We start from the raw sequence: 14,768 nt of genomic DNA, 5'->3' as shown, positions 1-14,768 counted from the left end.
TAGGAATGTTGGATCCAATCTGGCTGATGGGAGAGAATTGCTTTTAGATATAAAGATACTCAACTAATTAATTAAATCAACTTTTAAGCTTTATTTCTAGTTGTTGGTGTTATTGGAGTGGTGTAAAGCTACTGGAATGTGCCAGCTAATTTTGAGATGCAGGAATTTATGTGCACAAATTGTCTTTTTTTTCTGCTTACACAGCTTCAATTGTGAAGCGTTGCGCAGGGAACTGCACTTATACAAAGTGGCTGTTGCAACTTCAGGTAAGAGCTGAGCTTTCTCATTTATTTCCCTGTGTTGTCTTCTGGGCAAAAAAAACCCCTTTTATTAAGGAAAATAATTGGAGAGATTTGCCTGCTAGGCCATATTGGCAACCAAACCACCTATTTTGCAAAAAAATGTAACAAAAGGGCCCTTTTGCACGTTTTGCAGAGGAATCCAAAGAGCTGCTGCAGCACCGGCAGCGTAAGCAGCTTACTGGGGTTTGCCAAGAACCCGGCAAATCCAGGCCTTGAGTTTACAATAATAATTACAGTGTATTCTGCTGATTGCAATGTTCTGGGCCAACAGGGCCTGTTTAACGAAGCTGGCCCTGGAATCGAGTACCTACAAGTAATGTGATCTATTTATTAATGAGTGCTTTTTACGGGAGCGTCCATTCCGAGCTCCCTCATTATTCCACAAACGGGGAACGGGCTTTCAGCAGGAGTCATTTATATAAAATGGAGCAGAGGAGTTATTTAAGAACAACACAAACCTCAATTAAGCCCTGGTGTGTGTTTTTAAAGGTTATTCTTGGAGGATTTTCCCTCCCAAGGAAAGTGAGGCAATGAAGGGTAGAAGCCGAGCAGAATGTTTTTCCCTAGATGCGCCAAAAAATTCACTCAAAGATCAGCAGCAGCTTTCTGTAAATCCCCAAGCTTAGGCGTGCTGGTCGGACCCTTGACTTTTCCGTGGAGTTGGTGCTTCTCAGATTAAGCCCAGCCCAGGCAGGGAACCGCTCAAACCCACGCGGATCCAGCGCCCATGCACAGCCCGAGACCCCGCCGGTGCTGCCCACGGCGCCTTATCCTCGTGTATAATCATGTAGCAGATCATGTATTCATTTGTATTATTAAATAAAGACTAACAGAGTTGTAGACCCAGGCGAGCAGAAGGGATGCTCAGAGGATCATGGGTTCCCGGCATGCCCCGCTCCCCTTGGAAAGGCGCTGACTCACTCCCCGAGCAATCAGCGTTGTGTGCCATTACAAATGGGCTGGTTAATAGGCCTGCATCCATTATCATTAGTGCATCTCAGCACGCAGGTACATGATGGGGCCTGCCAGCGCATTTGCTCCAGCTCACTGAGCCAGGGGCCATGCTCCATTGCAAATGAGGATGAGGAACACCTGCTCCAGGGTTTTTCGGCAGACCGGAGTCATCCTTCACATCTCATGCAACACTTGTTCTGTCAGAATGCAATGCTGGCACTGGCCGGGGTGGGGCTGTGCCAGGCGTCCGACTAAAGATTAGACACTTCCCTGTGGTCTCCTGCTCAAGTTCAGCTTTGAAATTTTTTTTTTTTTTTCAAAGAAAGCTTTTAAAAATTTATCAAGTTCGTACTAGGCACTCAGTCATTATGTTAAGGGTTTAAAAATAAAGATGAAGAAAAAATCTTTCCTTCAGAAATTAACTTTTTTTTTGGCAATTAGAATGGCAGCATGAAATATTTATTGAGTCTGATAATTTTATTCACAGTGCTGAGTGCTGGCTGTTTGGATACATTTTTTTGAGAGAGGTTTTATTTTTGGAAAATTGATTTTTTTCCCCCTCTCTTTTTCTTTCTGGCCTCCTGCAACTATTCCCAGTGTTTGTGGGATTTTCTTTTTAATTGTCTGTGTCAAGTGACCTGAGATGTGATATTGGACACTAACCAAAAGGGGGAAAATATGACAAAATATTGCTTTCTCCAGGCACGTGTCTTTCCATGCAGAGGCCTCTGCTCTGGCTGCCCTCCAGAGCCAGGACAAAGGCTTTCCTCATCCTGCTCCAAAAGGCACAACACTCCCTGCCAGCCGCAGGCTCGCTTGTTTGAGGCACTGGAAACCAAAATGAAGGGAGAAAACCAGTCAGAATTTGAAGAAGCAGCTCTTGGGGTTTGTAATTTACACTGAAGGGCACAGTGAAGGTGGCAGCATGTCCTTCTTGTCTCCCTGTCCCGTGTAACGGGGATTTTATGGGCACTGCTGGCTGCCAAAGCTTCTCAGTCCTTAAAAAAAAGGAATCCTGCAAGTATGACCAGCTGGGAGACGCTGTTGGGCTCATGCACACACCCTCATCCCCATGGATCGCTTCCTACTGGGAAGAGTCCTCTGAATCACTCCCTGGGGAAGGCACTTGTTGTCCTCTAGTGCCACTTCCCTGGGGAATGAGGAATCACCTTCTGAACTGGGACTGGAGCTGAGCTGGGGCAGGGGGACATTCCCAGCCACATCGTGCCCCTGGCAAAAATGCAACACCAACATTCCCTCCTTGGCCAGAGTCCTCTTTGTCTCCCAGGAAAGCAGAAGGAATGGGCTTTGCTGCTTCTCCAAAATTCAGGTAAGAAAACCTGACTCTGGTCTTGGAACAAGTCTTTAACTAAGGAATTCCTGTTTGCTTTTCATGCTTTTTCTTTTTCAAGGGTTATTCCTTCGCCACCTTCCCCAATCCTCCCATTCACACTGAAGAGGCTTTTGGTTCTGCTTCCAGAGCCTCCAAGAAAATGACAACTGTTTCAGCAGGAAGCCTCATCTGGCGGGATCCAGGTTTCCACAGTGATGAAATGATGCTGGGAGTTATAGATCTGCTGGTTTGGTGCTCTGCCAGGAGAGGGGAGTCCTCAGTCTGTACTTTAGGATCCCAAGCCTTATCTCTGCTTTATGCCCAGGCACCACAAAAAACGCTTCCCAGGATCCATCCTTTTAACCATTATGAGCTTTGATGCTCCAATGGAATCTTGGACTCTTGTTCCTCAAGGTGCTCCTTGGTCCCTTCTTGGGCTTGGGTTCCTTTTTTATGATTTGATGGAACTGGAATGCTGCAGGAAGCACCGATGTGAAAGTGGGTTAGAGAGTTGTGTTCATCTGAGGTTTTCTATATTTTCCATATTATTACACAGAAATGTTCTTGTTCCTTCTTTTATTCTGGTTACTTCAGAAGGTGTTTAGGGCTGTGCTCACCAAATGTCCTTGGATTGCTGCTGGAGATGTCCCTGCCTTCCCCAGGGGATCGCGGGCTGGTCACTGATATCTCATTTTAAAAGTTTCACATCACTTTGTGCAAATTTTGAGGGAGACAGAGATAAAAGATCTCCATCTTTTGAAATGCAGTTGTGACATTTTTTGATCTGTGACGTTGCTCAGCAAACCCAAAAAGGAAAGAGTTGTCCTATGAGGAGGGAAGGATCATCCACCCACCCAGGGCTGTTGGGAAGCGACGGGATCTGCAACGGGAGCTGAGGGAAAAGTATAAGAAGGGACCAAATACAGAGAAATCTCACACATTACAATGGGAAATTTGGGAAGCAAAATACTTCCAGTTGCATTTAACAGACACTTAAATTAGTATTTACCCTTTTCCTTGTTAATGGCATATTTCCAGGTCTGTGCCTTTTGAAGGATTTGGCTTTGATGGGGTTTTTGCTCGTATGCTATAAATGCCTTAATTTTAATTTCTATCCATCCACTGAGAGCTGCTCAAAGTTGATGTTGCTGCAACACTGGGAAAAGAGAGGTGCTGGGGAGGCCAATTTTCCAGTCCTACACGTCTGAAAATCCTGAGGAGAAGCTGTTCAGAGGGGTGACAGAAATGCAGAACAAAGATGTGTATGGCTGATGCAGGCCACGTATGGGGATATTTTAATTAGAAGCATGAGTAGGAAAATTAGGGTTTGGATTGGACTTTTCAAGGAGTAACTCTAGAAGAAAGTCTGGAAGACTCTAGAGGAAGCAATCCCTTGGGATCAATCTGTAAGTCTGGCTTTGGGAAAAGGCAGAGTCAGGCAATGAGAGACAAGACTGATAATTGTCTGGGGATGCTAAAAATTCCTGCTTTTCCACTGTCACAACAGAAATAAACAATATCTTCCTTTTTTTTTTTTCCCATTCCATAGGGAGTGCTGGATACCTACTGGGACTCTTATCACACACTGCAGGGAAGAGCTCCAGAGGGATACATGGAATATTGTTATTGGCTTGGAGGGCAGTGACGCACCCTTGGTGCTCGGCGAGTTTCTTACACAGCACCCCAAACTCCAGGTGTAGCCACCACCCTGGGCCTCAGCATCCTTAAAACCATCACCTTTCAGAGTTAATTTTGCGACATAAACAATAAATATTTAAAATATATCAGATATCAAAAATTTTTAAGCATAACCTTGAAGCACAGGGTGTGTTCACACACTTTGCTGACTGAACAGACCTCAGCACACGTTTTTAAAATCCCAATCCCATCAGGGTCTCAAGCAAACAACACCTCTACCCAACTTCCATATACTTTAAATACATGGATGCTGCTGGATTTAGCTGTTAACTGGAGGAAGGGTTGAACCTAATTTGGAAATTCCAAGTTTATGTAATTCCTAACCTCATTTCTTGTGTTGTGCTGCAGCCTTGCCCTGTGACGACCCATCCCCTCATGCCAGTGATGGAATGGCTGCATCCAGACGTGCCAGGGAGCCCTGAGCCCACGATGTGACAGCCCAAGCCAGCTTTGAAACCGTGTCTCTGGAGGTGAGAGGCTCATGCATTAACCCGCTTGTGCTGCTACATATTTAAAGCATGTTTTTTAATATTGAAAAGCAGAAAATCGTCCTATGTTTGGGAAAAAAACCCAATTAAAGCATCAAGGATGGAAATAGATGGTGCTGACAGAAATTCAAACACCAAGAGAAGTTGGATTGGGCATATTGTGATTTATTTTGGGGAAGGGCTGTTTTGAGGTGCTGGGAGTTGGATGCCAGGGCACCCTTACCCCACTCCCAGTGCAAGAACACAACATATTCCCATCCCCAAAAAGCCAGACTGAGGGTTTGGCTGAGGGAACACGTTGTGTGTGATATTTGGCTGGTTAACCACTGGTTCCTCAGCCATTTTCCTGCACTTTCTCTCCTCCCTCCCCCACAATTAGATGGTTTAAGTACGGACTGCAATATTTAATACCAGATTTCAACGTTCTGCTCAGATTTTTCTATCACCTGTGGCTGGATGCTGTGATGCTGAACTATGGGGAGGGGCTCAGAGGGCTCTTTTGCTGTGATGCACCACCACCTCCTGTCCATGGCTTGACCAGCTCACCTGGTGCAGCCTCCCTTTTCTCAAGGGAATTTTCCCTGTGCCAGTGCAGAGCCCTGGTTTTGTGAAGCACATGGGTGGAGACAGGTCTGAGACAAGGAAACTCTTATTTATACATGTGACCTCATCAGGATTTGTGTCAAAGTCTCTGGAGATGCCCTCCAGCTTCCTTAAATTTCATATTTTTATAATGAAGATCATTTTGTGTTTTACAAGCCCAAAAATATCTAAAAGTAATAAACATTTTATACACGTGTCAAAAGATGCTTTAAAAGCAGCCAAACCATGGATTTTTTAACAACTGAGGGGGGATAACAACGAAAAACCCACAACACGCTCCTGGTTTGCCAAGTTCCTGCAGCCTGAGCAAATTTTTAGAGACGAGTTATAAACCCCAGATTACTGGAGCTTTAATGGAAGTGCTGACACTTCCTCAAGCTGGAGTAGCCGTACAACAATCCCACATCCCACTGCTGACTCCATCCCTCATTCTACTCCCCGAGTAACGCAGCACTTGAGGGAATTGAGGCCTGGGGGGGCTCCTGAGTGTTCTTGCTCTCCTTTCTTCTGCGAGCTTGCAGGGAAGGGATTTGGCAAGAGGATTTGGCAGCCTGGCAGCTCGTGGGGAAACAAAAAGAGCAGCTATCAGTGCAAAACGGAGCGGCCTCGGTGGCTGGTGGCCACCCAGCCCCGCTGGCCCCCGCTTCAAACACACAACGCTGGGTTTATGGTGGGGCTTAGGAGGAAAGGCTCTTACAGCCACCATCCAAGGGTTGCACTTATCTCCTGTTGGAAGTGCCACTTATTGATTGTTTGATGGTTTTTAGGGAGGTGTTTGCATCAAATAGATGGAGTGGTTCGGTTTCCTGGTGTTATTTCATGCTGAAAAGATGGATTTGGGGTTGTGCGTCTGTACAGACGTGCAGCTCCTCTGCGAGATGTATGTGGGGATGTACAGCAGCACATAAGCAAAGCCTGGCTGGTACACAGCAGCTGGCTCACTTTTATCACCAGCTTTGCCGTAAAACATCCCATTTTAATAATCAAATTAGAGCCAAGGCAAACCTGTACAGGTGAGAGGAAATCTGTGAGCATGATCAAAACCACATTTCTGATTCAGGACAAAATCGCAGGCTACAGGGAGGTACATCTGTAAATTATACAGGAAGCTTTCTTCAACAACTGATTCACCCTGACAGTTTTACTGGAGTATATGAAAATTAGTATTAAAGATGTGATATGTAGGCTTCTTTCCAGGAATTCCAATCTGGTTTCAATAAAATGAAAACACTGATTGGAAGTGAAGTTGCCTTCCGGTTTTGCCTTTGGCTATTATGTGTTCATTCGTGAAATGACTGAATTCCACAACTACTTTTAATATTCACCTTTTGAGTTCATCTCCCATACTGGACACATTGGAATGATTAAAATAGCACCGACTCCTGAAGCCGGATTCTCTTTAATTTGAAACAGCCTGAGTGCTGAGGACGAAAAAAATATTAAAAAAAAAAATGAATGCTCTGTTAAGTCCATCCTTTCTTAGCATCCAGTTGCTTCAATGCCTGTTTAGGGTGGAATACTAATAAAGGAGTGGATGAAACAACCCTGAATAACTGTGAAAGAGCACAGTTCCATGCTCCCTGTCCCCCCAGGTTGCTGCTCCTGGTGGTGTCTGCTGGCTGAAAGGTTTGTGTGCTCCGATGCTCTGGGTCTCTCGGTGCTGCCGTGCTTTGGCAGCTGCCTGGCCCTGCACACCAGTGCCACTGTGTGCTCAGCTCCTGCCAGGGACAGGGCCTGGGAAAAGGGGTGCAGAGCAGAGATTTGGGGCCAGCAGATGTAAATATTTAAGATACCCGAGGTTTTGCAATACAAACTGTTGCGTTCCAGCTTATTGTTCCAAGCGGCTTTTGCATGCTGAACCTGCGGGAGCTCCGTGCCAGATGAGCAGACCAGCTTCTTGCAGAGCATGAGTGATTTTATGTGTTGAGGAGCTCATAAAGAAATCCAAATTCCCTTGGATTTGCTAACACCTTCCAGGCTACGCTCGGTGTTTTGAGGCCATATGGTCCTGGAGACGGAAAAACTGGATCTGCTGGTTTTAGGGAGGCGTTGGCTGGACGTGCTGTGGGGCAGAGCTCAGTGTGGCACCCAGGGTGTTCACCTGGGCTGCCATCACTTAATCGTAGTTGGTTAAACAATTAAATTTCCTTCATTATTTTATGTGGAAAAGCTGGTGCTTGTACTTGTGGTGGTGACCCCCTCATAAAGCTCCCCCAGGGCCGGAGTTTGCTGGGGAAAGCCCCCCCTCCTTACTCCCCTTGGCACTGTCTGTGTAGTTTCCTCCCTGCTCTGGGGTTGTGGGATCACTGATACTCTCTTTTTGGGGTGTTTAAGGGGATGTTTTCTCCTCGGCACCACTGGAGGTCCCAACCCCAGGATCCACCACAGCTGACCCGAGTTGCTGCGGACTAAAAGAACATCTATAATAAACAGTAATATTAAAAACTTTAGCGCCTCTGTGGAACAAAGGAAAGCCCAGGGAAGTAATTTCAGCCTCTGTATTCAGTCACCTCTCTGGCAACCTCTGCAATGAGTATTCTGGCAAGTTGTCTCGCTGAGGGAGAGCCTGACTTTCTGCAGTTGTCCAAGGCAATCTTTGATTAAATTTTGGATGCTGTTGCTTAGACACCCGCTCCTGATGCACTTACCATATTTTGCAAAGAGAAGGTCTCTGTGAATTGAAAATTTCTGGTTATGTGCATTCAAGGTCATGCATAAAACAGCGTCTAGGATCATGGAAAGTTGAGGAATTTAATCAAAATGCTGCTCTACAGTTTGGTGTGTTTTGTGGGATTAGCAGGGGCACCAATAATGCTGTCAATGCACAGCTCATTTGGACACCTGTGAATTATTGAGCTTCAGAGCAAACCTCAGCACAGCCTAAATCAACAGTTTTCCACAGTGCTGTTGGCAACAGAAGTTCCTGATGGTTCCTCTTCCACACCGGAGAGGGACAAAACTGCAGTAGGAGGTTGTCTGGGGGGGAAAAGCAGTTGCAGGCTTTGGGACTTTTCAGGTTGCCAAAAGAGGTACAACAGCAGCCCTACACAAATTTAGTAATTTGTCACCCCCAGCCAAAGTAAAAGTTTAAAAACTCAATATTTTAAAGTACAGTGAAGTCCACCCAGTGAATCTGCTGTACCCCCCTCTGGCTTCAGGTGGCTGCTCCACCCCCTGTGTCCCAAGGCCAACCCTCTGGGAATCCCCCAAGGAGCAGTGGAAGAGGGTCAGCAATGGGAGGGATGACTGGAAGGTCTGAGACATCTTCCCTGGGGGAACTCTCTAATTCAGGGTCACCAGGGGTAGGGGACATCTGAGAGATGCTCTGCAAAGTCCTTCTTCCCTTTTGGCAGCTTTTTATGAGACAGGAGATTGGATGGGAGATAAAGGTGTTTTCTTAGGTGCTAGCAAAAAAAGAAAATTCTATCCCATTGTATTTTGCAGAAATACTTCATGGAATTGAATGCAGCTCATAACACTTTTTCACCTTTGTTTTGTCCTTAGGTGTCATAGATGGCTCTGAGCAGACTGCAAGGTGCCCTTAATGCACTGATGTTATAGAACTGGGATTGCTGGATCATCCTGAAAGAATTCAGAGTATTGAGGTACCCAGAGCTTTTTCCCTCCTTTGAAAAGTCTGATTCTGTAATTAAAGTTAATTTAGAGAATGAAATATATTTGATGTATATGTTAGTATTTATATCAATATTTAAAGTGTATATTAAAAATATAGCTGGCCTTAGACATGAATGTGTTCATGACTTTAAGTCCAAACATTCTCCCTTTCCCCCAAAAGAAACCAAAAAAATTTTTTTTTGTTTGATTTAACCTTATAGTATTTTCCTTAATGCTGTAGGTGTTTTTACCAACGTCAATATTCTCCAAATATTCTCAGTTCTCCTCTATTGAATTTCAGGAATTGATTCAGTGATCTCAAAGCTCAGTGTGGTGGTTACGTAACCGTGCCTTATCTTCCTGTTTTCATCAGCAAATTTTTGAAGTTGTTTATTATAAACTTGTTGTTTATTTGAAAATTGCACATTATAAACTTTTATTTTTTAGTAGTCCAAATGTTTTTTAATGAAACACACACTGTCTCCCTAAACAATGACATAAAACTCAGCCAAGCCAAGCGCGGGCTCTTCCTTAAGGAGCGGGTGAGAAGGATGGATTTGCAGAAGGGTTTTCATTGCTTTCCTGGGCTCTTCCATGGCGCTGCCTCAAATTGGCAGTGGCTGTCAGGTGAAATAAGAAACGCAACCTAAAGAGTGTGGGGCTGGGGACGGGAAGCTGCAGCCGAGCCCCGGTCCCCACGTGGCTCCCGTGCCCTCTCCCTTCTCCTCAACGCGCCTTCAAGCTGCTCCCAGTCTTCGGCATCTCCCCCCCCAAATCTTGGATTCCTCCCCCACAAACACTGCTAACTACTAACTCATAAAACATATCAGCTGGGTTTATTACTTTTAACCATCTTTCCAATTGTGCTATAAAATAAAGGCAGATGCCATTTTAAGATCTTATTATTATCAAGGGCCAACTCCTCCAGCAGCACCTGCTTAGCAGCAATCTGCTTGTTTATAGTCCCTTTTTTATAGGTGACAGTTTAAGGTGGCTGTTCTCCTGTTACAAAGAGTTCTTTTTAATGTGGCAGAAGTGGCACGCACAGTAGGTGAGCTCCTTCCTTTCATCCAGTGATATTGAGATGGGGTCGCAGGTTCACCTGTGATTTTTGCTTGACAGCTTCGCCACACACATCAGGCTCTGCCAAATGCTCCGCCATTAATTTATGATTTAAAGTAATTAACTTTTGCTGATTAAAGTAATTATTTCAAGTGCATTGCACTCAGGCCCAAATGATGCTCACAGCCCCCTCTCCAGTTTGAGCTAGCAGCATGCCAAGTGCTTAAAAGCTGCACCAGGGAGCTCGCGGTGGCTTCTGCCAGTCTAACAGATCTGCCATGTTTATGGCTGACTTGTACTAACTGCTCATTTTAATGCCGAATCCTGGCAGAACATTGACACAGTGTGAAACCTTCATCCGGTAAACAAGACAAGCTTCAAATTGGTGACATCGATGACAGTGAAAACTGTTTAAATGAATCTTGCCTCCAGCCTTCCAGAGGTATTATGTTTTCGTGCGCTGCTCCTTCTCCAGATTGGCTGTTAAACAATTTACAGCTTTATCCAGCCTCTGCCTTTAGCATTATGCAGGTGCAAAATTCAGGCTTCTTTGCTGCGTCAGAGGCCAAAAAAAATCTCTCTGACCTCCCCCCCGCCAGCAAAACCCCACCCAGACCCCACCAAACCCTTTGAAAGCGGCTTCAGAGAGAAAGGTGCAAAAGGAGTTTCCTTTGAAAATAAATCTGCCCTTTTGAAAGCGTACACGGGTTGGGAAGCTGCCTGGCATGTCCCGAAGTTAACATGTTTTGTGTGGGAGCCAACGTTGGCTGGTTTATTGTGCCTTCCCTGCGCAGGAGAAGGATGCACAGCGGAGCACCGGGCGGGATCGCATGGAATTCTGCCAGCGCCGGGCACCGCGGCAACGAGCTTTGTCTTACAGGCACCAAATGTTCCCAAAACCTACCTTTAGGGTTTTGTTATTTCTCTTTTTTCCCCCCCACCCTCCCTGGAGAAGATATTCCTTGGGAATATGCTCTTGTAAAGGGCTGTGGGATTTTGGCTGCGGCTCGCTGAGTGAAACCAAGCAAACCAATGGTTAAATCTGTAGGAATAAAAATATCCATGCTGGAAAAAATATATTCCCAGTACTATAAATACATTTAGCTGTTGTTTTTTTCCCCCTCATTTATTTATTTATTTAAATAAAATTATAATTTGGGAGAGAGAAGGAAAACAGTTTTAATCGGGGAGGGGCAGGGTGGTTTTTCTTGCTTTGCTGAAATGACTGGCAGTTTTAAAAAGCTACTCACATTATCCGTCTCTCCTCTTCCAGTGCAACTGTAAAGAAATCTAATTTCATCTGTAATAAAGCACCTGATGGGCAGTGATCCCTGGCAAACAATATTTCAGCTTAATGCTAAGCGTTGAAAAAACATCATCGAAAAATAAAGATGCCAAGAAAAATCATCTGTGTGTTAGCTTGGCAGTCGTCCTCAGAAATGGGAGGGATAGCTCGACAGTGAGCCTGATTTGGGGGTTTTGTCCCTTTTTTTTTTGGGTAATGAATGAAGTGTGGAGGGAAGGGAGGCAGCGGCGAGGGAGGGCCGGGTGCCGCGGCTGAGGAGCCGCTCGGCCGAGCTCCCCGTGCGCCTCGCGAGCGAACGCTGAGCTCGCTGCCAAATCGGGGCAGTTGTGAGCTGCGAGGGAGCCCAGGCACTGAGCTAAGAGCACCAAAATCACTTCTCAGAGCCCCTGCCGTGGGTGTGATGTGTCCTCACCCCGTCCTCTCCCTGTGCGAGGCATGCTGTAAACACACCCCGGAGAGAGTTTCGCAGAAAATGGTAATGCTGCTTTTTAAGAACTGATTGGCAAAGGTGTTTTGAAAATGCTTGTCAGAAATGAGATAGAGACAAAGGAGTTCCACTGGTTCGATTTTTTGTTTTTTTATTTCTAGGTCTCCACATAGAATCACAGAATGGTTTGGGATGGAAGGGACCTTAGAGATCATCTAGTTCCAACTCCCTGCTATGGATATCTTCACATCCAATAATGTCTGGGGTCTCTGAAGATGTATTAGGTCTGGAAAACTAATCTAGGAAAATTTTTTCAAAGCAAAGCACACCTGGGATTTACTCAGGACCTGATCCAAACTCCCCTGAGATGGTCAAGAGCCAGTTGGTGGCCTCAGCCTCATTTGACTCTCCTGCGCTGTCTGCAGTTGTTCCAAGCTCAGCTGATCCTCTTGTGCTGGCTCAAGGAAAGTGATCATAATCCTCAAAGTGTTCCAAGGAGGATAAGAGCAGGATTTGATACTGCAGGGATTGTGAGTGGCTGGCACGGGAGGGGTTGGCAAAGCTTGGATCTCACAATAACAGGAGCAGTGATGCCACCTGGGGTGGAAACACCAAACATTGGTTTAAGCCAGGGTTGGAGGTGCCTGGCTCTCATTGGCATTGCCAGGGACTGGGTACCTTTAAACATTTTTTAGGTGTTGGGTGGGGGTTGAACTGGTTCTGGTTGGGGCAAGGCAGGGATGTTCCAGCTGGGAAAGGACAACCCACAGCAGCACTCCAGTTAAGGAGGACATCCCCTGGGCTGTGACAATGGTGAAAATGCTCAAGGTCTGCTCTGGTGAAAAGTGCACCAGACACCAGGTAAAAGCCATCAGGAACTGAGAAATCCAACATGCAGAAGTGAAAGGCACGTTTGAATTTAATCCCTCGGAATTACGAGAAGCATAAAAGTCCCATTATGGGATGGCACAATGTATTAGCAGTCATAGGTGTTAAATCAAACCAAGGTGCATGATGTTAATAGGCAAAGTGACTGTGTTTAAACAGTTGTCTACTTATTAAATCTCTAATTAAGGACATGCAAACCAAGTGGCGAAGATTTTCCACTAAACATGATAAATTGTGATTAGCAGAATGTTTTTAATGTGCTGCAGAGCAAGCCAGTTTTATGAAAAAAGAGCAGAAGCCACCCAAATTTCTCCCAGCAGCTTTACCTGTAATGACAGTGGTACCTCTGCAGGTCACAATAAATTGATTTTTGCTGTGTGTTTTAACCCCTGACTGCAGTTTGGATCCTAATTTTTCTGGTTTTACAGCCCTTCTTTACAGCATCTTTTGGGATTTATCTCAAACGGGCCAGACAAGCTGGAAGTGACTTTTTGGAAGCTGCCTCATGACTTTCTGCCTGGATTGCGGGTGATATGAGTGTGAGTATTTTCCTGCTACAGCACAACCCTCCACAGGAATAAGTGCACTTACTTGACTCAATCAGCCATCTGTGACTCCATCAGCCACAGTGGAAACTAATGGTAATTGCCAATTGTTAACCAGACAATAGCAGATGCTAACTTTAATATCCAACAGTGCTCTTCCGAGCATCTTTTATGGAGACATGGCCTCACTTTAATACGTGTTTTCTTTCTCCAAAATAAGGCAACTTAGTAAAGGCTGATTAGCCCAGGGAGCTATGTGACTTGAAGCAATGAACTTCCAGGAATGGCAGCCCATGTGCTGTTTCTGGGCCAGAATGTCTACAATGTGAAAATTTAGAAGACTGGATTTAAAATTCTTCTCGGAATGCAGTTTTTTTCCAGTGAAATTTCACAAAGAGCCAAGTCCTGAATGCTAACACGAGAGCGATGCCTTTCCTGGCAGTGTCCTTGCCTCCTATTAGATAATCAATTAGTCTCAGAACATTAAAAAGCAAAATGCTGCAACAGGATTTTCCACCAAATTCAAAAATATTTACTGAAGGATTTCATTGCTCCTGTTTATTTACACGGAGGCCCGAAGGCCGCACGACATAATGCTGCTGCTCTGGCACCAAGGCAGCTCTGCAGCCTCAGCCCCGAAGGACATCTGGAGTTTCTGGGTCGCAGCAGTTCCTTTTTGCAGAAATTTGCTCGTGGAAAGTAATGAATGAGCCCATTTTCACTTCGACTGGGGCCTGCAGTCTACGGGAGACATTAGGAGCAATTTGTAGTCAACGTGCAGGTCTGTTCCATCTAAAATATTATCAATGAGCTTGTCAACCCGAGCCTTAACCTTCTTTGTTATTTTCATCTGCTCCTCTCTCAGATGTCTCTCCTCGTACCCATAACCTCTGAAGACTGGCAACAGGATGTCATACACCTGTTTTGCTCAAGGCTGGGACTCAGAGCCCTGCGCGAGGTTGTGTCGGCATTGGCTCGCTCGCTGCTTTGCTCAACGTATATGTCAGAATGTCAGATGATCGTTGTTGTATCTGCAGCTGTTGCATGAGCAGAGTGCCAGGGGCACAACTTTCCTGCAGTGAGCTTTAATTTGCTCTCCCCTCCCTGAAGAGCTCCCGCGCTTCACCTTGCTGCTGCTGCTGCTGCAGCTGGAGGAGAGCTCAGCCCGCGTGCAGCTGAGCCTGCGGCACAGGAGGCAGGGAGGGAGGCAAGGAGGGAGGCAAGGAGGGAGGCAGGGAAGCAGGAAGGCGGGGAAGAAGGCAGGAAGGGAGATGGGCATCGAGACAGGGAGGCAGGGAAGGAGGCAGAGAGGCAGGGATGCAGGAATGGAGGAATGGAGGTAGGGATGCAGGGATGGAGGCAGGCGTGCAGGCAGAGAGGTAGACATTGGGGCAGGATTTGAGGCAGGGATGCAGGAATGGAGGCAGGATTTGAGGCAGGGAGGCAGTGAAGGAGGAAAAGCAGGGAGAGAAGGTGGGGGGAGACAGGGAAGGAGAGATGCAGACAGGGATGGAGGCAGGGGTGCAGGCAGGGGTCAGATATGGAGG

General features: G+C 45.9%; 1 long non-coding RNA gene across 2 annotated transcripts; it reads left to right on the top strand.

Annotated features, from left to right (window-relative positions):
• The first annotated feature begins 2,027 nt into the window (after positions 1 to 2,027).
• On the top strand, positions 2,028 to 14,452 carry LOC116447680. Of its 2 annotated transcripts, XR_004241652.1 has the most exons (5): positions 2,028 to 2,586; positions 4,636 to 4,757; positions 8,883 to 8,983; positions 11,950 to 12,072; positions 13,105 to 14,452. It is a non-coding gene; the product is annotated as an uncharacterized LOC116447680 (long non-coding RNA). The 2 variants fall into 2 exon arrangements; XR_004241651.1 differs by having other exon boundaries at positions 11,950 to 14,452.
• Positions 14,453 to 14,768: the final 316 nt, after the last annotated feature.

The sequence above is a fragment of the Corvus moneduloides genome, chromosome 8 (genome assembly GCF_009650955.1).
Source record: "Corvus moneduloides isolate bCorMon1 chromosome 8, bCorMon1.pri, whole genome shotgun sequence".
Classification (NCBI taxonomy): domain Eukaryota; kingdom Metazoa; phylum Chordata; class Aves; order Passeriformes; family Corvidae; genus Corvus; species Corvus moneduloides.
The sequence above is the reverse complement of the archived record's forward strand: the minus strand, read 5'-3'. Positions and strand labels throughout refer to the sequence as shown.